The 23,758-nt window shown below is 41.1% G+C and overlaps 1 long non-coding RNA gene across 1 annotated transcript in view; it reads right to left on the bottom strand.

Moving 5' to 3' along the window:
• The window catches only part of LOC132437344 (uncharacterized), a 219,250-nt gene that overhangs the window by 120,120 nt on the left and 75,372 nt on the right, over positions 1 to 23,758 (bottom strand). Inside the window, exon 2 of the long non-coding RNA XR_009522007.1 lies at positions 4,085 to 4,151. This is a non-coding gene — a long non-coding RNA (uncharacterized lncRNA). The remainder of the gene's footprint in view (positions 1 to 4,084; positions 4,152 to 23,758) is intronic.

Consider the following 23,758-nt stretch of genomic DNA (forward strand, 5'->3'; position numbering starts at 1 on the left):
GGGGGAACAGGAAAGGACTTCAGAAGTAAACACCTGTCTCTGTGTGAAAGCCATGAGGATGTGCCTTGTGTACTTCCCACTATGGGAAGTGTAACTGACCAGGGGCCCCACTGCTGCACCGTGAAACCCACTGTGACATTTGCACTGAGGCCACACTTCCCATGGGCTGCTCCTAGCCAATCACTGAGCATGGCAAGGATATTAAGTGATGCCTATTCCTGGGAGACACTGGACTCCTCTGACAGCTGACTTTGGCTGGAAGACTCCCTAAAGCCCTTGCTAAAACTTCCTTAGACAGTATCAATTGTCAAGGACACTACCTTCCTTCTTTCTCCCACATTGTGGCCTGAAGGTGCTAAACACTTCCCTCACTATTTTAACTCAAAGGGGTATTTTCTCTAATAAAATACTTGCATGTTTAATCCAATCTTGGTGTCTGCTTCTCAGAAGTACAAGACAAGTGGCATCAACATTCATCTGAGCAAATGAGGAGTAAGATGAAGATTTGGGACTGGCTCACCTACCACCTGGCAGGTGCAGAGGAAACCATCTTGGTTAGTACGATAGTCCTTGGCACAGAGTAGCAGCTCAATTGTTAAAGATTTTACCAATGATGACCTGGGGAAATGTCTTAGTGGAACAGAATGCTGTAGCAGGTGCGAAGATGCAGACATCTGAAAAATAGGGGGGGCGGGAAACAATGCACACAAAGACAGCAGAGTAGAACACTCTTCAGATGGATAATGAGAGACTGAGGGTTGTTAACAAGAAGTTTATGGTTAAGTGTGTGAACCTGGAGAGTCTCAGTGCTAGCTTACAAAGAGGCCCTTATCACCTGTAGTGGAAGTGTAAATACAATTAAGTGACAGGCTAAAGACTTAACTGCCAGAGGCACAGAGCCTCAGACATATTTGAATACTCAGCCAAGGCAGTTTCTCGTGCAAAGATGAGGGCCCTGGTGGGAAAAACCTACGCCCATGAAAAATGGGACAGGGAAATCTGGATGGCTGACCTTGAGGACCATTCAAACTTCTGGTCACCCCAGGACTCTCTGGGCTTGCAAAGATAGCCCATATTTCCTTAGTGAGAGCTAGTATTCCCCCTGGAGGAGAAGATGATACAGAAGCTTCTCTCTCATAAGGTAATAGTTACCCCCTCAGGAGTTGCCCCAACTCCTCTTCTGACTGCCAGGCCAATAACTAAGGTCAAACCCCATCATAACCTGGCCAGGAGTGTGTTATCCCTGATAAGGGAGGAAAGAGACTCCACACTTAACAAATTGCAAGAATGAGCTGACATGTTCCGGCAACGGTAGAGGGAGTACCCCTTGGATTGGATTTTGAGGGTGTTTGATCAAGGGGACCACATATAGCTGGATAAGCAAGAATTCATTGCCTTAGATGTACTTTCTAAAGACATGGAATTTAACATCCTGGCAAGAACTCCAGGCAATAGGGCAACCTTGCTGCTGGGTGGCTTTTCGAGGTCTGTGAAAAATAATGGCAAACTCTCAGCAAAATAAAAGTGCCAATATTGCCCTGGCAGATAGCAGAGGAAGGAATAATGAGGCTGAGGGAAGTGAGAATGCTGAATGAATATGTTATATAAGCACAGAAGAGTCAAGAAGATATACCCTTCACCAAGGCCATCACAAATGTGCTGGTAAGAGGGGCACTGGAATAAGTAAAAAGCTCAGTGATGGTTCTTCAGAGGCCAAGGATGGTAGGAGGGGCAGTTACGGAGCTGTGCTCTTTAACAACGGTGGTAATAATGCCCTCCCTCTAAGTAACAGAAGCCAGGTGACAGCACTTTATCGCCAGCATTAAGTGGCTTCAATTATCATAATGACAGGTGAAATTGGAGAGACAGTCAAGGGATTTAACCTGCTGAGTTGTGGAAATGGTTAATAGAGCATGGCATCCTTACAGGCAGAAGGGACTGGCGGCCAACAATGTTGATGCTTGACATCTAAAATTAAGAAACAAAAAATGAACAAAACCCACAACAATGGAAGAGCAAGAAAGGATGCTGTAGCAGGTCCATGCTGCGAGGCAATCAGCCCCACCATCTGGGGCATAGAATACTTTATAGTGTTGGAGGGTTCACAAGACTCTATAGTGTTGGCAAAGGTGCAGTGTGGAACTTATGGCAAGCTCTAGTGGAGAATCACAACACAGACCTCTGGGATTCTGAAGTAAGGTCCGACACAGTAGAGGGTTTATTCACTCTTTGAGAAATAACCGTGTTACTGGCTCTAGTAAACACAGAACACTTGGTTATGGAACACATACTGACCATACATCTGAAACTGCCCATCATGAGCTGGATTCTGTTCCACCAATCAAATCATAATAACGAACAGACCCGGACACACTCCAGTGGTCATGAGAAAGTAGCCCAGACCACATGTCACCCACTATGGTTACACCAGTGTCCCTCTGCTTATTTGTATGGGAGTTCCTGTATCACTAAGTAAAAGATCAAGAAAAAGTCTGAGCTTGACATATGTGGATGGAATACCTCAGTACGTGGGTGCAAGTCAAATATGGACAGTGGTGGCATTGTAGTCACATTCAGGATTGGCCTTGAAAAAGTGGAGTGAAAAAAAATCTTCCTAATGGCTGCACTGTAGGCAGTGCCCCTGGTAATCCGTTTTGAGTGGAAAGAGATGTAACCTTAGGTAAGAATACATATAGATTTCTGGGCAATGGTCAGTGGCCTGATCATTGGAGTCCAGAAAGAAATGAACAAGAACCTAAGAGACAAGGAGGTCCAGGATAGAGCCATGTTGATGGACACAAAGGAATGGGCACAAGGTGTGAAGATTTTTGTATCACCCATTGTCTACCAGAAAGCATCCACTATGGAAAAGGCAATGAACAACAAAGTAGACAAAATGACTCCTGCACTTGACATTAGCCAGCCTTCATTATCAGTCACTCCAGAACTGGCATGATGAGCACCCAAATGTACTAGCCATAGTGGCAGAAGTAGGAGCTACATATGGGTCCAAAAACATGGACCTTACTTATGAAAACTGATCTAACCACTGCTACCTCCAAATATCCAACTTGTCAACAATGAAGAGCAACTCTGAGTCTCTGATATGGCACTATTTCCTAAAGAATTCAATTAGTTAGTTGACTACATTGCCCCATTCCACCCTGGTTTAACTTACAGGGGTAGACAGTTATTCTGAGCATGAGTTTATCTTTTTATCTCTGCCTACAAAACTTTACCCAGTACTGCTATACAGTGGCTAATAGAATGCCTGAATCAAAGACATGGAATCACCCACAGCCTAGCATCTAATTTAGGGACACACTTCACAGCAAAGGAAGTATGAGAGTGGGCCAATTACCATGGGGTCCACTAATCATAACATATACTGTGCCACTCAGAGGCATCCAGCCTCATAGAATGCTCGACTAACCTTCTAAATGTGCAGGTGAAGTGTCAGTGCTGAAAAAATGCTCTGAAAGGATGGGGTATGTTTATCAAACCAGAGACCCCTATATGGTGCTTTGTTCACAGTAGGAAAGACACATGGGTCCAAAAGCCAAGGAGTGGCCATTACTGACTCACTGAGGGATTTTGTGCTTCTTGTCCTTACACTCTTGAGCTCTGCCAGGGAATACACCAAGGGTGCCATCAAGCTATAAGTTATGGCTACTACCTAGAAACTTGGGTCTCCTGGTGCCCGGGGACCAACAGGAGAAAACAGCAGTCATCGTATTGGCAGGGGTAATTCATTCTGACCAGCAGAATGATGTAAGGGTGCTTGCACATGGGGAGACAGGGAGGAATGAATGTGGAGACCATTTGGATATTAGTAATCCCTTGCCCTACTGTACCTGTGAACAGTCATATGAAGCAACCCGGACTGTAAGAAATATGATAGTAAAGGTTGAGATATGTCAGGGATGAAAGTTTGGTTCATACCGTCAGGCAAGCCACCCAGACCTGCTAAGGGAATCAGTGAGAATGAAAGGAGTTTAGAATGAAGAGTGGAGGAGGGAGACAAGTACTGGTTATAACCCAGTGATCAACAGTAATGATGGGAGATTTAGTTCATTCCACTCACCTCCCTCTTTTTAATCTTTTGCTCAGGAAGAAAGGCTCATGGAAACATGGAGGAGCTGCTCCTGGACCTGTGGGGAGAAGCAGATCTGAATGGGTCAAGGGGCTCGTTGCAGTGGCCAGGAGAATGAGCTTTGCAGACCCACCACTACAGGGAGCGTTGCTGACCAAGGAGCCCAGCCATTGTGCTCCAGAAGCTATAGCCTCATTTATGCTGAGGTCATGTGTTCCACGGGCTGCTCCCAGCTAATGACTGAAATGGCAGGAATACTAAGGCAGACACATTCTTGGGAGGCAAAGTGACACCTCTGATGGACAACTTTGGCTGGAGAGCACTCTTTCACAGCCTTGCCAAACCTCCCTTAGATGCAGGGCTGTCTAGAACACTGGCAACCAACCTTCCCTCCCTCTTCCCTTCATTGTGGGTCAGATTTGCATGTGGTTTTATTATCATCCCAGCTTTATCCAGCTCCCTTCCTGTTTTATTTCACACAGATATTTCTCCTAATAAAATCCCTGAACATTTAAATCTGCTTTGTCATCTGCTTTTTGAGGGCCTCTGTGACATCCATATATGTTATTAAGGTTGAGATTTATGGATAGGCCGCAGGTCCTTTTTAACATGCTGAGGAAAGTACTGCAAACAAGTGAAATGGCACATGGCAAATAAGTGAGAGTAGGATAGTGTGACCATACAACACATTCTTTAAAAACCAGCATAGATAGTGATATTGATGACATTGCAATTGTTCATACTGTGGCTGAATTGCATCACTAGAGGGACAGAGAGCCTAAGTATTCTTGTCTCTCTATAAAAACATGCAACCTAAGAAGACAGGCTGGACGAGGCTCAGACTGCTGGGCAGTAAAACCACAAGTGGTAAAAATTCTTTTCCAACACTTCTCTTCATCTCTTTAAAAATTAAAAGGATTGGATTCTTGTTCCATACCAACACTTGGTAAAATCTCTCACTCTGCCAGTTACTTGCCATTTTGCTTCTGTCTCCCTTCCACAAACCCCCATTCAAATTGCTCCACAATCTACCTTACAGGGGCTTCCTCCCACCTACTTTCTACCAGATTTCTCACTTTCTTCTTTGCGCTCTTTACCCATTTTTCAATACACTCATTACAACAGATTCTTTGGAAAAAAGACAGGCTCTTCAGTAAGTGGTGCTAGGAAAACTGGACAGCTACATGTAAAAGAATGAAATTAGAACACTCCCTGACACCATACACAAAAATAAGCTCGGAAGATGGCGGAAGAGTAAGACGCGGAGATCACCTTCCTCCCCACAGATACACCAGAAATACATCTACACGTGGAACAACTCCTACAGAACACCTACTGAAGGCTGGCAGAAGACCTCAGACCTCCCAAAAGGCAAGAAACTCCCCACGTACCTGGGTAGGGCAAAAGAATAAACAGAGACAAAAGAATAGGGACGGCACCTGCACCAGTGGGAGGGAGCTGTGAAGGAGGAAAAGTTTCCACACACTAGGAAGCCCCTTCGCGGGCGGAGACTGCGGGAGGCGGAGGGGGGAGCTTCGAAGCCGCGGAGGAGTGCACAGCAACGGGTGCGGAGGGCAAAGCGGAGAGATTCCAGCGCAGAGGATCGGTGCTGACCGGCACTCACCAGCCCGAGAGGCTTGTCTGCTCACCCGCCGGGCGGGCGGGGCGGCGAGCTGAGGCTCTGAGGCTCGGGTTTCGGTTTCGGACGGAGCGCAGGGAGAGGGCTGGGGTGGGCGGCTTGAACATAGCCTGAAGGGGTTGGTGCACCACGGCTAGCCGGGAGGGAGTCCGGGGAAAAGTCTGCACCTGCCGAAGAGGCAAGAGACTTTTTCTTCCCTCTTTGTTTCCTGGGGCGTGAGGAGAGGGGTTTAAGAGCGCTGCTTAAAGGAGCTCCAGAGACGGGTGCGAGCCGCGGCTAAAAGCGCGGACCCCAGAGATGGGCGGGAGACGCTAAGGCTGCTGCTGCCGCCACCAAGGGGCTTGTGTGCGAGCACAGGTCACTCTCCACACCCTTCTTCCGCGGAGCCTGTGCAGCCCGCCACTGCCAGGTTCCCGGGATCCAGGGACAACTTCCCCGGGAGAACGCACGGCGCGCCTCAGGCTGGTGCAAAGTCACGCCGGACTTTGCCGCGGCAGGCCCGCCCCGCACTCCGTGCCCCTCCCTCCCCGCCGGCCTGAGTGCGCCAGAGCCCCCGAATCAGCGGCTCCTTTAATTTAACCCCGTCCTGTCTGAGCAAAAAACAGACGCCCTCCAGCGACCTACATGCAGAGGCAGGGCCAAATCCAAAGCTGAGCCCCTGTGAGCTGTGAGAACAAAGAAGAGAAAGGGAAATCTCTCCCAGCAGCCTCAGAAGCAGCGGATTAAAGCTCCACAATCAACTTGATATACCCTGCATCTGTGGAATACCTGAATAGACAACGAATCATCCCAAATTAAGGAAGTGGACTTTAGGAGCAAGATCTATGATTTTTTTCCCCTATTCCTCTTTTTGTGAATGTGTATGTGTATGCTTCTGTGTGAGATCTTGTCTGTATAGTCTTGCTTCCACCATTTGTCCTAGGGTTCTATCCGTCCATGGTTTTTTTTTTAAATTTTTTTCTTAATAATCAATTTTAATTTTAATAACGTTATTATACTTTACCTCCGTTCTTTCTTTCTTTCTTTCCTTCCTTCCTTCCCTCCTTTAGACAACGAATCATCCCAAATTGAGGAGGTGGTCTCTGACAGCAAGATTTATGATTTTTCCCCCTTTACCTCTTTTAGTGAGGGTGTATGTGTATGCTTCTGTGTAAGATTTTGTCTGTATAGCTTTGCTTCCAACATTTGTCCTAAGGTTCTATCCGTCCCTTTTTTTTTTTCCTAAATAAGAATTTTTTAATTCAATAACTTTATTATACTTTATTTTATTTTTACTGTATCTTCTTTCTTTCTGTCTTTTTTCCTTCTTTCCCTCCTTCCTTCCTTCCTCCCTCCCTCCCTCCCTCCTTTCTTTCCTTCTTGCCTTCTTTCCTTCTTTGCTTTTCTTTCTTTCTTCCTACCTTCCTTCTTTCCTTCCCTCCTTTCCTTCTTTCTTTCCTCATACTTCTACTAATTCCCACTACTTTTTCTCCCTTTTATTCTGAGCCGTGTGGATGAAAGGCTCTTGGTGCTCCAGCCAGGAGTCAAGGCTCTGCCTCTGAGGTAGGAGAGCCAACTTCAGGACACTGGTCAACAAGAGACCTCCCAGCTCCACATAATATCAAACGGCAAAAATCTCCCAGAGACCTCCATCTTAACACCAGCACCCAGCTTCACTCAACGACCAGCAAGCCACAGTGCTGGACAACCTATGCCAAACAACTAGCAAAACAGGAACACAACCCCACCCATTAGCAGAGAGGCTGCCTAAAGTCATAATAAGGCCACAGACACCCCAAAACACACCACCAGACGTGAACCTGCCCACTAGAGAGACAAGATCCAGCCTCATCCACCACAACACAGTCACTAGTCCCCTCCACCAGGAAGCCTACACAACCCACTGAACCAACCTTAGCCACTGGAGACAGACATCAAAAACAGCAGGAACTACGAGCCTGCAGTCTGCAAAAAGGAGACCCCAAACACAGTAAGATAAACAAAATGAGAAGACAGAAAAACACACAGCAGATAAAGGAGCAAGATAAAAATGCACCAGACCTAACAAATGAAGAGGAAATAGCCAGTCTACCTGAAAAAGAATTCAGAATAATGATAGTAAGGATGATCCGAAATCTTGGAAATAGAATGGACAAAATGCAAGAAACAGTTAACAAGGACCTAGAAGAAATAAAGATGAAACAAGCAATGATGAACAACACAATAAATGAAATTAAAAGTACTCTAGATGGGATCAATAGCAGAATAACTGAGGCAGAAGAACGGATAAGTGACCTGGAAGATAAAATAGTAGAAATAACTACTGCAGAGCAGAATAAAGAAAAAAGAATGAAAAGAACTGAGGACAGTCTCAGAGACCTCTGGGACAACATTAAATGCACCAACATTCGAATTATAGGGGTTCCAGAAGAAGAAGAGAAAAAGAAAGGGACTGAGAAAATATTTGAAGAGATTATAGTTGAAAACTTCCCTAATATGGGAAAGGAAATAGTTAATCAAGTCCAGGAAGCACAGAGAGTCCCATACAGGATAAATACAAGGAGAAATACGCCAAGACACATATTAATCAAACTGTCAAAAATTAAATACAAAGAAAGCATATTAAAAGCAGCAAGGGAAAAACAACAAATAACACATAAGGGAATCCCCATAAGGTTAACAGCTGATCTCTCAGCAGAAACCCTACAAGCCAGAAGGGAGTGGCAGGACATACTGAAAGTGATGAAGGAGAAAAACCTGCAGCCAAGACTACTCCACCCAGCAAGGATCTCATTCAGATCTGATGGGGAAATTAAAACCTTTACAGACAAGCAAAAGCTGAGAGAGTTCAGCACCACCAAACCAGCCTTACAACAAATGCTAAAGGATCTTCTCTAGGCAAGAAACACAAGAGAAGGAAAAGACCTATAATAACGAACCCAAAACAATTTAGAAAATGGGAATAGGAACATACATATCGATAATTACCTTAAATGTAAATGGACTAAATGCTCCCACCAAAAGACACAGATTAGCTGAATGGATACAAAAACAAGACCCTTACATATGCTGTCTACAAGAGACCCACTTCAGACCTAGAGACACATACAGACTGAAAGTAAGGTGATGGAAAAAGATATTCCATGCAAATGGAAACCAAAAGAAAGCTGGAGTAGCAATTCTCATATCAGACAAAATAGACTTTAAAATAAGGACTATTAAAAGAGACAAAGAAGGACACTACATAATGATCAAAGGATTGATCCAAGAAGAAGATATAACAATTGTAAATATTTATGCACCCAACACAGGAGCACCTCAATACATAAGGCAAATACTAACAGCCATAAAAGGGGAAATCGACAGTAACACATTCATAGTAGGGGACTTAAACACCCCACTTTCACCCATGGACAGATCATCCAAAATGAAAATAAATAAGGAAACACAAGCTTTAAATGATACATTAAAGAAGATGGACTTAATTGATATTTATAGGACACTACATCCAAAAACAACAGAATACACATTTTTCTCAAGTGCTCATGGAGCATTCTCCAGGATAGATCATATCTTGGGTCACAAATCAAGCCTTGGTAAATTTAAGAAAACTGAAATTGTATCAAGTATCTTTTCTGACCACAACGCCATAAGACTAGATATCAATTACAGGAAAAGATCTGTAAAAAATACAAACACATGGAGGCTAAACAATACACTACTTAATAATGAAGTGATCACTGAAGAAATCAAAGAGGAAATCAAAAAATACCTAGAAACAAATGACAATGGAGACACAACGACCCAAAACCTATGGGATGCAGCAAAAGCAGTTCTAAGGGGGAAGTTTATAGCAATACAAGCCCACCTTAAGAAGCAGGAAACATCTCGAATAAACAACCAAACCTTGCACCTCAAGCAATTAGAGAAAGAGAACAAAAAAACCCCAAGGCTAGCAGAAGGAAAGAAATCATAAAAATCAGATCAGAAATAAATGAAAAAGAAATGAAGGAAACAATAGGAAAGATCAATAAAACTAAAAGCTGGTTCTTTGAGAAGATAAACAAAATAGATAAACCACTAGCCAGACTCATCAAGAAAAAAAGGGAGAAGACTCAATAGAATTAGAAATGAAAAAGGAGAGGTAACAACTGACACTGCAGAAATACAAAAGATCATGAGAGATTACTACAAGCAACTCTATGCCAATAAAATGGACAATCTGGAAGAAATGAACAAATTCTTAGAAATACACAACCTGCCAAGACTGAATCAGGAAGAAATAGAAAATATGAACAGACCAATCACAAGCACTGAAATTGAAACTGTGATTAAAAATCTTCCAACAAACAAAAGCCCAGGACCAGACGGCTTCACAGGCGAATTCTATCAAACATTTAGAGAAGAGCTAACACCTATCCTTCTCAAACTCTTCCAAAATATAGCAGAGGGAGGAACACTCCCAAACTCCTTCTTCGAGGCCACCATCACCTTGATACCAAAACCAGACAAGGATGTCACAAAGAAAGAAAACTACAGGCCAATATCACTGATGAACATAGATGCAAAAATCCTCAACAAAATACTAGCAAACAGAATCCAACAGCACATTAAAAGGATCATACACCATGATCAAGTGGGGTTTATTCCAGGAATGCAAGGATTCTTCAATATATGCAAATCTATCAATGTGATAAACCATATTAACAAATTGAAGGAGAAAAACCATATGATCATCTCAATAGATGCAGAGAAAGCTTTTGAGAAAATTCAACACCCATTTATGATAAAAACCCTGCAGAAAGCAGGCATAGAGGGAACTTTCCTCAACATAATAAAGGCCATATATGACAAACCCACAGCCAACATCGTCGTCAGTGCTGAAAAACTGAAAGCATTTCCACTAAGATCAGGAACAAGACAAGGTTGCCCTCTCTCACCACTCTTATTCAACATAGTTTTGGAAGTTTTAGCCACAGCAATCAGAGAAGAAAAGGAAATAAAAGGAATCCAAATCGGAAAAGAAGAAGTAAAGCTGTCACTGTTTGCAGATGACATGATCCTATACATAGAGAACCCTAAAGATGCTACCAGAAAACTACTAGAGCTAATCAATGAATTTGGTAAAGTGGCAGGATACAAAATTAATGCACAGAAATCTCTGGCATTCCTATATACTAATGATGAAAAATCTGAAAGTGAAATCAAGAAAACACTCCCATTTACCACTGCAGCAAAAAGAATAAAATATCTAGGAATAAACCTACCTAAGGAGACAAAAGACCTGTTTGCAGAAAATTATAAGACACTGATGAAAGAAATTAAAGATGATACAAATAGATGGAGAGATATACCATGTTCTTGGATTGGAAGAATCAACATTGTGAAAATGACTCTACTACTCAAAGGAATCTATAGATTCAATGCAATCCCTATCAAACTACCACTGGCATTTTTCACAGAACTAGAACAAAAAATTTCGCAATTTGTATGGAAACACAAAAGACCCCGAATAGCCAAAACAATCTTGAGAACGAAAAAAGGAACTGGAGGAATCAGGCTCCCTGACTTCAGACTATACTACAAAGCTACAGTTATCAAGACGGTATGGTACTGGCACAAAAACAGAAAGATAGATCAATGGAACAGGATAGAAAGCCCAGAGATAAACCCATGCACATATGGACACCTTATCTTTGATAAAGGTGGCAGGAATGTACAGTGGAGAAAAGACAGCCTCTTCAATAAGTGGTGCTGGGAAAACTGGACAGGTACTTTTAAAAGTATGAGATTAGATCACTCCCTAACACCATACACAAAAATAAGCTCAAAATGGATTAAAGACCTAAATGTAAGGCCAGAAACTATAAAACTCTTAGAGGAAAACATAGGCAGAACACTCTATGACATAAATCACAGCAAGATCCTTTCTGACCCACCTCCTAGAGTAATGGAAATAAAAACAAAAATAAACAAATGGGACCTAATGAAACTTAAAAGCTTTGCACAGCAAAGGAAACCATAAACAGGACCAAAAGACAACCCTCAGAATGGGAGAAAATATTTTCAAATGAAGCAACTAACAAAGGATTAATCTCCAAAATTTACAAGCAGCTCATGCAGCTCAATATCAAAAAACGAAAAACAAAAAACCACCCAATCCAAAAATGGGCAGAAGACCTAAATAGACATTTCTCCAAAGAAGATATACAGATTGCGAAGAAACACATGAAAGAATGCTCAACATCATTAATCATTAGAGAAATGCAAATCAAAACTACAATGAGATATCATCTCACACCAGTCAGAATGGCCATCATCAAAAAATCTAGAAACAATAAATGCTGGAGAGGGTGTGGAGAAAAGGGAACACACTTGCACTGCTGGTGGGAATGTGAATTCGTTCAGCCACTATGGAGAACAGTATCGAGGTTCCTTAAAAAACTACAAATAGAACTACCATGTGACCCAGCAATCCCACTACTGGGCATATACCCTGAGAAAACAATAATTCGAAAAGAGTCATGTACCAAAATGTTCATTGCAGCTCTATTTACAATAGCCAGGACATGGAACCAACCTAAGTGTCCATGATAGATGAATTCATAAAGAAGATGTGGCCCATATGCAATGCAATATTACTCTGCCATAAAAAGAAACAAAATTGACTTAGTTGAGGTGAGGTGGATGGACCTAGAATCTGTCATACAGAGTGAAGTAAGTCAGAAAGAGAAAAACAAATACCGTATGCTAACTCATACATATGGAATCCAAAAAAAAAAAAAAAAAAAAAAACAAGGTTCTGAAGAACTTGAGGACATGGGGAGGGGGAAGGGTAAGCTGGGACAAAGTGAGAGAGTGGTATGGACACGTACACACTACCAAAGGTAAAATAGATAGCTAGTGGGAAACAGTCGCATAGCACAGGGAGATCAGCTTGGTGCTTTGTGTCCACCTAGAGTGGTGGGATAGGGATGGTGGGAGGGAGGAGATATGGGGATATATGTATATGTATAGCTGATTCACTTTGTTATACAGTAGAAACTAACACACCATTGTAAAGCAATTATACGCCAATAATGATGTTAAAAAAAACAACGAACAAACAAACAAAACAGATTCTTGACCAAGGTTGAAAGTTTCCAAAATCAGTCATCTTACTCTTATCAAAGAAACTACTAAAATCGATAGAAAGGACTTCTGAATGGTTAAAAATGACATTGAGTTGTTTGAGAAGCTGAGAGTTCATCCTGAAAGTTTTCAAGTTAAAGTAATCTCCCCAGTTCCCAAGAGCTTTCATTTTCAATGATTCTTAAGTCTTCCCTACAAAAATCCCTTAGGAGATTTTCTTTTTAAAAAGTGGGAAAATGATTAGCCATAGGTGCTTCTATAACAGTATAGAGAATTGACAGTTTTTGAAAGTTCTTTAATCAGGTTATCATTTTATTTACATTACTTTATTTTCTTCTTCTGCAAAGAGCTAAAGATAAACTTTAGTCTGTCAAGAATGTCATAAACTCTGAATCATCAGTGTCAGAAATAATGGTATTTTTGCTCTTATAAACTTGTTCTCTTTTGGTTTGTTCTTGTGTTTCCTGAAATGAGAGTTTTCCAGGATTCAGAATTCAAAAAGTTTAGCATAATTGTTTTGAATTAAATCACCACTATCAAAGGTTTCCAATGTTAGTATTTTTCTGTCAGTCAAGAAAGACAAAGTTTTGGGGAATCATTCATTTTAGGTCTTCATCAATATGAGCAAAAAACATGAAAAAAGGATACATTACTTTTTCTTTCTTCAAGCATAACTTTTTATTCATAGTTTCCTTATGTCTGCACTTATCTCTTTAAAGTTCCACTTAAGGTATAATGGAAAGGTCTCCATGAAATAAGCTAAGAATTCTGGAACTAAGTCATAATTCATTTCCTTTATCAGATACCTCTTCTCAAGATAAGCTCTAAGTCAAAAATAAATTTCATTATACTTCTATATTTGCTGAAGCTGTTGTTGTGATGACAGAAATTACTTCTAAATACTTTGAATTACTTTTATCTACTATAAAAATGTTACATGCCTTTTTTTTTAAACATCTTTATTGGAGTATAATTGCTTAACAATGTTGTGTTAGTTTCTGCTGTATAACAAAGTGAATCAACTATATGTATACATATATCCCCATATACCCTCCCTCTTGCATCTCTCTTCCACCCTCCTTATCCCACCCCTCTAGGTGGTCACAAAGCACCGAGCTGATCTCCCTGTGCTATGTGGCTGTTCCCACTAGCTATCTATTTTACATTTGGTAGTGTTTATATGTCAATGTTACTCTCTCACTTCGTTGCAGCTTACCCTTCCCCCTCCCCGTGTCCTCATGTCCATTCTCTACATCTGCATCTTTATTCCTGTCCTGCCCTTAGTTAGATCAGAACCTTTTTTTTTTTGATTATATATATATGTGTTAGCATACAGTATTTGTTTTTCTCTTTCTGAATTATTTCACTCTGTATGACAGACTCTAGGTCCATTCACCTCACTACAAATAACTCAATTTCATTTCTTTTATGGCTGAATAGTATTCCATTGAATATATGTGCCACATCTCCTTTATCCATTCAACTGTCAATGGACGTTTAGGTTGCTTCCAAGTCCTGGCTATTATAAAAAGTGCTGCAATGAACACTGTGGTACCTCTTTTTTTTTTTATTTTTTTCTTGCGGTACGCGGGCCTCTCACTGTTATGGCCTCTCCCGTTGCAGAGCACAGGCTCTGGACACGCAGGCTCAGCGGCCATGGCTCACGGGCCCAGCCGCTCTGCGGCATGTGGGATCTTCCCAGACTGGGGCACAAACCCGTGTCCCCTGCGTCGGCAGGCGGACTCTCAAGCACTGCACCACCAGGGAAGTCCACCTGTCTGTTTTTGAATAATGGCTTGCTCAGGGTATATGCCCAGTGGTGGGATTGCTAGGTCATATGGTAGTTCTATTTTTAGTTTTTTAAGGAACTTCCATATGGTTCTCCATAGTGGCTATATCAATATACATTCCCACCAACATTGCAAGAGGGTTCCCTTTTCTCCACACCTTCTCCAGCATTTATTGTTTGTAGATTTTTGATGATGGCCATTCTGACCAGTATAAGGTGATACCTCACTGCAGTTTTGATTTGCATTTCTCTAATGATTGACCATCCTTTCCTGTGTTTGTTGGCAATCTGTTTATCTTCTGTGGAGAAATGTCTATATAGGTCTTCTGCCCATTTTTGGATTGGGTTGTTTGTTTTTTTGATATTGAGCTGCATGAGCTGCTTGTATATTTTGGAGATTAATCCTTTGTCAGTTGCTTCATTTGCAAATATTTTCTCCCATTCTGAGGGTTGTCTTTTTGTCTTGTTATGGTTTCCTTTGCTGTGCAAAAACTTTTAAGTTTCATTAGGTCCCATTTGTTTATTTTTATTTCCATTTCTCTAGGAGGTGGGTCAACAAGAATCTTGCTGTGATTTATGTTAAAGAGTGTTCTGCCTGTTTTCCTCTAAGAGTTTTATAGTGTCTGGTCCTACATTTAGCACTTTAATCCATTTTGAGTTTATTTTTGTGTATGGTGTTAGGAAGTGTTCTAATTTCATTCTTTTACATGTAGCTGTCCAGTTTTCCCAGCACCATTTATTGAAGAGGCTGTCTTTTCTCCATTGTATATTCTTGCCAACTTTATCAAGGTGACCATATGTGCATGGGTTTATCTCTGGGCTTTCTATCCTGTTCCATTGATCTATATTTCTGTTTTTGTGCCAGTATCATACTGTCTTGATTACTGTAGCTTTGTAGTATAGTCTGAAGTCAGGGAACCCGATTCCTCCAGTTCCATTTTTCTTTCTCAAGATTGCTTTGGCTCTTCAGGGTCTTTTGTGTTTCCATAAAAAATTGTGAAATTTTTTATTCTACTTCTGTGAAAAATGCCATTGGTAGTTTGATAGGGATTGCATTGAATCTGTAGATCGCTTTGGGTAGTATAGTCATTACCACAATATTAATTTTTCCAATCCAGAAACATGGTGTATCTCTCCATCTCTTCATATCATCTTTAATTTCTTTCATCAGTGTCTTATAGTTTTCTGCATACAGGTCTTTTGTCTCCTTAGGTAGGTTTATTCTTAGGTATTTTATTCTTCTTGCTGCAATGGTAAATGGAAGTGTTTCCTTAATTTCTCTTTCAGATTTTTCATCATTAGTGTATAGGAATGCAAGAGATTTCTGTGCATTAATTTTGTATCCTGCTACTTTACCAGATTCATTGATTAGCTCTCGTAGTTTTCTGGTAGCATCTTTAGGATTCTCTGCGTATAGTATCATTTCATCTGCAAACAGTGACAGTTTTATTTCTTCTTTCCGATTTGTACTTCTTTTATTTATTTTTCTTCTCTGATTGCTGTGGTTGAAACTTCTGAAACTATGTTGAATAACAGTGGTGAGAGTGGGCAACCTTGTGTTGTTCCTGATCTTAGCAGAAATGGTTTCAGTTTTTCACCATTGAGAATGATGTTGGCTGTGGGTTTGTCATATATGGCCTTTATTATGTTGAGGTAGGTTCTCTCTCTGGCTACTTTCTGGACATTTTTTAAAAAATTAATTAATTTATTCATTTTTGGCTGTGTTGGGTCTTCGTTTCTGTGCGAGGGCTTTCTCTAGGTGCAGCAAGAGGGGGCCACTCTTCATCGCGATGTGCGGGCCTCTTACTATCGTGGCCTCTCTTGTTGTGAAGCACAGGCTCCGGACGCGCAGGCTCAGTAGTTGTGGCTCATGGGTCTAGTTGCTCCAGGGCATGTGGTATCTTCCCAGACCAGGGCTTGAACCCGTGTCTCCTGCATTAGGAGGCAGATTCTCAACCACTGCCCCACCAGGGAAGCACCTCTGCAGAGTTTTTAACATAAATGCTTATAGAATTTCGTTAAAAGCTTTTTCTGCATCTATTGAGATGATCATATGGTTTTTATCCTTCAATTTGTTAATATGGTGTATTACATTGACTGATTTGCGTATATTGAAGAATCCTTGCATTCCTGTGATAAGCCCTACTGGATCATGGCGAATGATCCTTTTAATGTGCTGTTGGATTCTGTTTGCTAGTATCTTGTTGAGGATTTTTGCATCTATGTTCTTCAGTGATATCGGCCTGTAGTTTTCTTTCTTTGTGACATCTTTGTCTGGTTTTGGCATCAGGGTGATGGTGGCCTTGTAGAATGAGATTGGGAGTGTTCCTCCCTCTGCTATATTTTGGAATGGTTTGAGAAGGATAAGTATTAGCTCTTCTCTAAATTTTTGATAGAATTTGCCTGTGAAGCCACCTGGTCCTGGGCTTTTGTTTGTTGGAAGATTTTTAACCACAGTCTCAATTTCAGTGCTTCTGATTGTCCTGCTTATATATTCTATTTCTTCCTGGTCAGTCTCAGAAGGTTGTGCTTTTCTAAGAATTTGTCCATTTCTTCTAGGTTGTCCATTTTATTGGCATAGAGTTGCTTGTAGTAATCTCTCATGATCCTTTGTATATCTGCAGTGTCAGTTGTTACTTCTCCTTTTTCATTTCTAATTCTGTTGCTTTGAGTCTTCTCCCTTTTTTTCTTGTTGAGGCTGGCTAATGGTTTATCAATTTTGTTTATCTTCTCAAAGAACCAGCTTTTAGTTTTATTGATCTTTGCTACTGTCTCCTTCATTTCTTTTTCACTTATTTCTGATCTGATCTTTATGATTTCTTTCCTTCTGCTAACTTTGGGTTTTTTGTTCTTTCTCTAATTGCTTTAGGTGTAAGGTTAGCTTGTTTATTTGAGATTTTTCTTGTTTCTTGAGGTAGGATTATATTGATATAAACTTCCCTCTTAGAACTGCTTTTGCTGCATCCCATAGGTTTTGGGTCATCATGTTTTCATTATCATTTTTTTCTAGGTATTTTTTAAAAATAAATGTATTTATTATTTTTATTTATTTTTGGCTGCATTGGGTCTTTGGTGCTGCATGCAGGCTTTCTCTAGTTGTGGCTAGCAGGAGCTACTCTTCATTGCCGTGCAGGGACTTCTCATTGCGGTGGCTTCTCTTGTTGCGGAGCATGCGCTCTAGGCACACGGGCTTCAGGAGTTGTGGCACATGGGCTCAGCAGTTGTGGCTTGCAGGCTCTAGAGCATGGCTCAGCATTTGAGGCACAGGGGCTCAGTGGTTCCGTGGCATGTGGGATCTTCCTGGACCAGGGCTCGAACCCATGTCCCCTGCTTTGGCAGGTGGATTCTCAACCACTGCACCACCAGGGAAGCCCCTCTAGGTATTTTTTGATTTCCTCTTTGATTTCTTCTGTGATCTCTTGGTTATTTAGTAGCATATTGTTTAGCCTCCAAGGGTTTTTATTTTTTACATTTTTTTCCTGTAATTGATATCTAGTCTCATAGTGTTGTGGTAGGGAAAGATACTTGATATGATTTCAATTTTCTTAAATTTACCAAGGCTTGATTTGTGACCCAAGATATGATCTATCCTGCAGAATGTTCCATAAGCACTTGAGAAGAAAGGGTATTCTGTTGTTTTTGGATGGAATGTCCTATAAATATCAATTAAATCCATCCTGTTTAATGTGTCATTTAAAGCTTGTGTTTCCTTATTTATTGTCATTTGATCTGTCCATTGGTGAAAGTGGGGTGTTAAAGTCCCCTACTATGATTGTGTTACTGTCAATTTCCCCTTTTCTGGCTGTTACCATTTGCTTTATGTATTGAGGTGCTCCTATGTTGCGTGCATAAATATTTTCAATGGTTATATCTTCTTCTTGGATTGACCCCTTGATCATTGTAGGGTCCTTCTTTGTCTCTTGTAATAGTCTTTATTTTAAAGTCTGTTTTGTCTGATATGAGAATTGCTACTCCAGCTTTCTTTTGGTTTCCATTTGCATGGAATATCTTTTTCCATCCCCTCACTTTCAGTCTGTATGTTTCCCTAGATCTGAAGTGGGTTTCTTGTAGACAGCATATAAATGGGTCTTTTTTTTGTATCCATTCAGCCAGTCGGTGTCTTTTCATTGGAGCATTTAATCCATTTACATTTAAGGTAATTATCGATATGTATGTTCCTATTACCATTTACTTAATTGTTTTGGGTTTGTTTTTGCAGGTCTTTTCCTTCTCTTGTGTCTCCTGTCTAGACAAGTTCCTTTAGCTATTGTTGTAAAGCTGGTTTGGTGGTGCTGAGTTCTCTTAACTTTTGCTTGTCTGTAAAGGTTTTAATTTCTCCATTGATCTGAATGAGATCCTTGCTGGGTAGAGTAATCTTTGTTGTAGGTTTTTCCCTTTCATCACTTTAAATATATCCTGCCACTCCCTTCTGGCTTGCAGTTTTTCTGCTGAATAATCAGCTGTTAACCTTATGGGGATTTCCTTATATGTCATTTGTTGCTTTTCCCTTGCTGCTTTTAATATTTTTTCCTTGTATTTAATTTTTATAGTTTGATTAATATATGTCTTGGCTTGTTTCTCCTTGGATTTATCCTGTGTGAGACTGCATTTCCTGGACTTGACTATTTCTTTTCAAGTTTGCAACTGTAATCTCTACACATATTTTCTCAGTCACTTTCTTTTTCTTTTTCTTCTGGGACCCATATAATTCGAATGGTGGTGCACTTAATGTTGTCCCAGAAGTCTCTAAGACTGTCCTCAATTCTTTTCATTTTTTCTTTATTCTGCTCTGTGGTAGTTATTTCCACTATTTTATCTTCCAGGTCACTTATCTGTTCTTCTGCCTCAGTTATTCTGCTATTGATTACTTCTAGAGAATTTTTAATTTCATTCATTGTTTTGCTCATCTTTGTTCATTTACTCTTTAGTTCCTCTAGGTCCTTGTTAAACATTACTTTTATTTTCTGCATTCTATTTCCAAGATTTTAGATCATCTTTACTATCATTACTCTGAATTCTTTTTCAGGTAGACTACCTATTTCCTCTTCATTTGTTTGGTCTGGTGGGTTTTTCCCTTGCTCCTTCATCTGCTGCATATTTCTCTGTCTTCTCACATTTTTTTTAACTTACTGTGTTTGGGGTCTCCTTTCCACAGGCTGCAATTTCATATTTCCTGTTGTTTTTGGTGTGTGCCTCCCCTGGGTGAGGTTGGTTCAGTGGGTTTTGTAGGCTTCCTGGTGGAGGGGACTGGTGCCTGTGGTATGGTGGGTGGGACTGGATCTTGTCTTTTGGTGGACAGGGCCATGTCCAGTGGTGTTTTTGGGGTGTCTGTGAACTTAGTATGATTTTTTGTTGTTGTTGCTGGTTTTTTGTTTTTTTGTTTTTGTGGCAGGGAGACATACCTGATGAGGGTGCTGCTGTGATCACAAGCAGTTCAATGTTGCCAGAGTATGAAGTTTGCGGCTGGAGAAGGTGAGAGTTGTTCAGAAGAGGCAGACCCAATGCAGGGTCCTGGAGGGTTTTGAAGACTGAAGGAAGGAGATTGGTCTTTTCTGGAAGGCAGTGAAGAGAGTAATGTGATCTCTTGCCTTAGTTTGGTTTCCATGAGAACAGGCCTTTTGACAAGGATTTGGGTGAAGTCATTTGTTTGCCAGGTGATTCTAGGAAGCAGGTCAGGGAGTAGGGAAGCCTTCCTAGTAACTGGATATCACATGCTCTCAAGCCTCTCTTCTAATGGGGAGAGTTGTGTTCCTGTCTTGCTAGTTGTTTGGCATGGGGTATCCAGCACTGGACCTTGCTGGCCGTTGGGTGGAGCTGGATCTCATTGTTGAGATGGAGATCTCTGGGAGAGCTCTTGTTGATCGATATTATATGGGGCCAGGAGGCCTCTGGTGGTCTAATGTCCTGAACTGGGCTCTCCCACCTCAGAGGCTCAGGCCTGACACCAGGGCAGAGCACAAAGACACTGTCAGCCACACTGCTCAGAAGAAAATGGAGAAAAAAGGAAAGAAAAATAATAATAAATAAAAAAAAATTTTTTAATTGTTAAAATAAATTTTTTAATTATTAAAATTAAAAAGTAATAATAATAAAAAGACGAGAACAACCAAACGAATAAACAAATCCACCAATGATAACAAGTGTTAAAAACTATACTAAGATAAACATAAAAATCAGAAAGAAGTCAGTTGCAGACAGCAAACCCCAAGCCTACAGTTGCTCCCAAAATCCACCACCTCAATTTGTGGATGATTCGTTGTCTATTCAGGTATTCCACAGATGCAGGTACATCAAGTTGTTTGTGGGGATTTAATCTGCTGCTCCTGAGGATGCACAGAGAAATTTCCCTTTCTCTTCTTTGTTCGCATAGCTCCCGGGGTTCACCTTTGGTTTTGGCCCCACCTCTGTGTGTAGGTTGCCCTAAGGTTTCTGTTCCCGCCCAGACAGGACAGGGTTAAAGCAGTGGCTGATTATGGGGCTCTGGCTCACTCAGGCCTGGGGGAGGGGGGAGGAAGGGGTATGGTAGTTATAATTGGAATGCAGTGCAAGCCTGAGGCAGAAGAGGTTGGCGTGAGTTGCAACAGCCTGAGGCGTGCCATGTATTCTCCCAGAGAAGTTGTCCCTGGATCACAGGACCCTGGCAGTGGCAGGCTGCACAGGCTCTTGGGGTGGGAGTGTGTGTGGATAGTGACCTGTGCTTGCACACAGTATTCTTGGTGGCTGCAGCAACAGTGTTATCGTTTCATGCCCATCTCTGGTGTCCGAGCTGATAGCCATGGCTTGTGCCTGCCTCTGGAGCTCATTTAGGTGGTGCTCTGCCTTCCGTGGGCAGATGGGGAAGGAATCCCCTCTCCTTGTGCACCCCAAAACAATGGTCTCTTGCCTCTTAGGCAGGTCCAGACATTTTCCCAGACTCCCTCCCGGCTAGCTGTGGCGCACTATCCCCTTTCAGGCTGTGTTCATACAGCCAACCCCAGTCCTCTCCCTGGGATATGACTTCCGAAGCCCGAGCCTCAGCTCCCAGCCCCAATCTGCCCCAGCAGGTCAGCAGACAAGCCTCTCGGGTGCTGGTCAGCATCAACCCTCTGTACAGGAATCTCTCCGCTTTGCCCTCTGAACCCCTGTTGCTGTGCTCTCCTCTGCGGCTCCGAAGTTTCACCCGTCACCCCCCATCCCCGCCAGTGAAGGGGCTTCCTAGTGTGTGTAAACTTTTCCTCCTTCACAGCTCCTTCCCAGAGGTGCAGGTCCCTTCCCTATTCTTTGGTCTCTGTTTTTTCTTTTTTCTTTTGCCCTACCCAGGTACGTGGGGATTTTCTTGCCTTTTGGGAAGTCTGAGGTCTTCTGCCAGCATTCAGTAGGTGTTCTTCAGGAGTTGTTCAACATGTAGATGTATTTTTGATGTATTTGTGGGAGGAAGGTGATCTCCACATCTTACTCCTCCGCCATCTTGAAGGTCCCCCCTCGCCTTTTTCTTTCTTAACTAAACTTATCAACCATTGTTGGCAGTGCAGCAAAAGTTAAGACTGAATGCTGTATTTTTAACACAAATTTCACAGGTGGCACTAAGATATTTTTAAAACATATCAAAATTACAAGTTTATGGAAATATAGTTTCTCAAGATCAAGATTAAGCAGTGTATATATTGGTAACGTTTATATATGTAATATATATGTCATTGTGTGTATGTATGTATGTGTGTATATATATATATATATATATATACCTATATCTAAGTATCTATATCTATACTTGATTATAGTGTCAAACTATGGCATCCATTACAACATATGTATATATAATATATATTCTGAATTTCTCAGTCGATAAAATATGTTGGTCACTTGTATTTTTTCCTTTCATTCTTTTTTCAAGAGTCATGTAACTTCTTAAGGTAGAGAACTATCTAGCATAACATCAATTTCCTTTTCATTACCATCTTGATATCCCCGTGAAATAAAGGCTTGTGTTCATCCTAGAGCATCCCTAAAATTTCCATGTACTCTTTGATTTTTTCTGAAATAATTCTTGAGGCCCTTAATATATCCGTGCCTCACATCTAAAGATACATTGTATATATTATACTTGATCAAACACTTTCCAAGAAAAACTGCAATATGTGTGGTGATAAAACTATCATAACTTTTTGTGTGTGTGTTTATATGTCTACTAGATAAGCCCAAAGTTTTTAAAGAAACCAACTTTATTCAAAGATTGATTAATTCAATGTTGTTGAAATAGTTTGTCTTCCCAAAGAAAGCATTATTATATTTTTATGCAGGAGAGTAAAGATCCTAATGTAACCATTCTTCCTCCTCTTCAATGCCCCCCACCTAAAAATGCACACAAATCTTTTGGTTACAAAGGGAAGTTTAAATAAATGCATTTATTTCCTCTCTTCCCTGAGGCCCATTTAAATGAAAGAAGGAAAAAAATGATAGTAAACTCATAAATGAAGGAACAGGCGAGGGGCCTCAGTAATTAAGAAATTATAATACATTTTTAGAAGATATGGAGCAGATAGAAAAAAAAGAAATAAAGGAAGCTATTTCCAAGGGAAAGTGAAAAGTAAGTAGAGACATAAAGGGAGCCTAATTTCTCTTGAGAATCTCAGAACATTGGGAATTGAGAAATACCAGCTAAGATGGGATCAGATAGGAGACTGGGTGCTAAAAATGCATTAATTAAAAGTCTACATAAGGGAGACTCACTGCCCTAAACACAAATCATTCCCCTAATTTGGGTACAGAATGCCAAGCAGATAAGAGTCCAGCTCTGACAATAAATAAGTCAACAAATTAAGTTAAATCTGCAGTGTCCTCTCAATCAAAATTGAAAGACGTAAGTGTCTTAGTTTAGGCTGCTATAACAATGTACCATAGATTAGGTGGCTTATCAACAATGAAAATTTATTTCACACAGCTCTGGAGGCTGGCAGTCTGTGATTACAGGCCAGCATAGCCAAGTTCTAGTGAGAGCCCTCTTCCAGGTTGTGGAAAACTCTCTTCTCATTGTATCTGCACATGAGATAAGAGAGAGCTTACTAAAGAGAGCTAGAGAGCTCTCTGGGGGTCCCTTTTATAAGGACACTAATCCTATACATGAGGGCTTCACCCTTATGACCTAATT

The sequence above is a fragment of the Delphinus delphis genome, chromosome 14 (genome assembly GCF_949987515.2).
Source record: "Delphinus delphis chromosome 14, mDelDel1.2, whole genome shotgun sequence".
In the NCBI taxonomy this organism is placed as follows: Eukaryota; Metazoa; Chordata; class Mammalia; order Artiodactyla; family Delphinidae; genus Delphinus; species Delphinus delphis.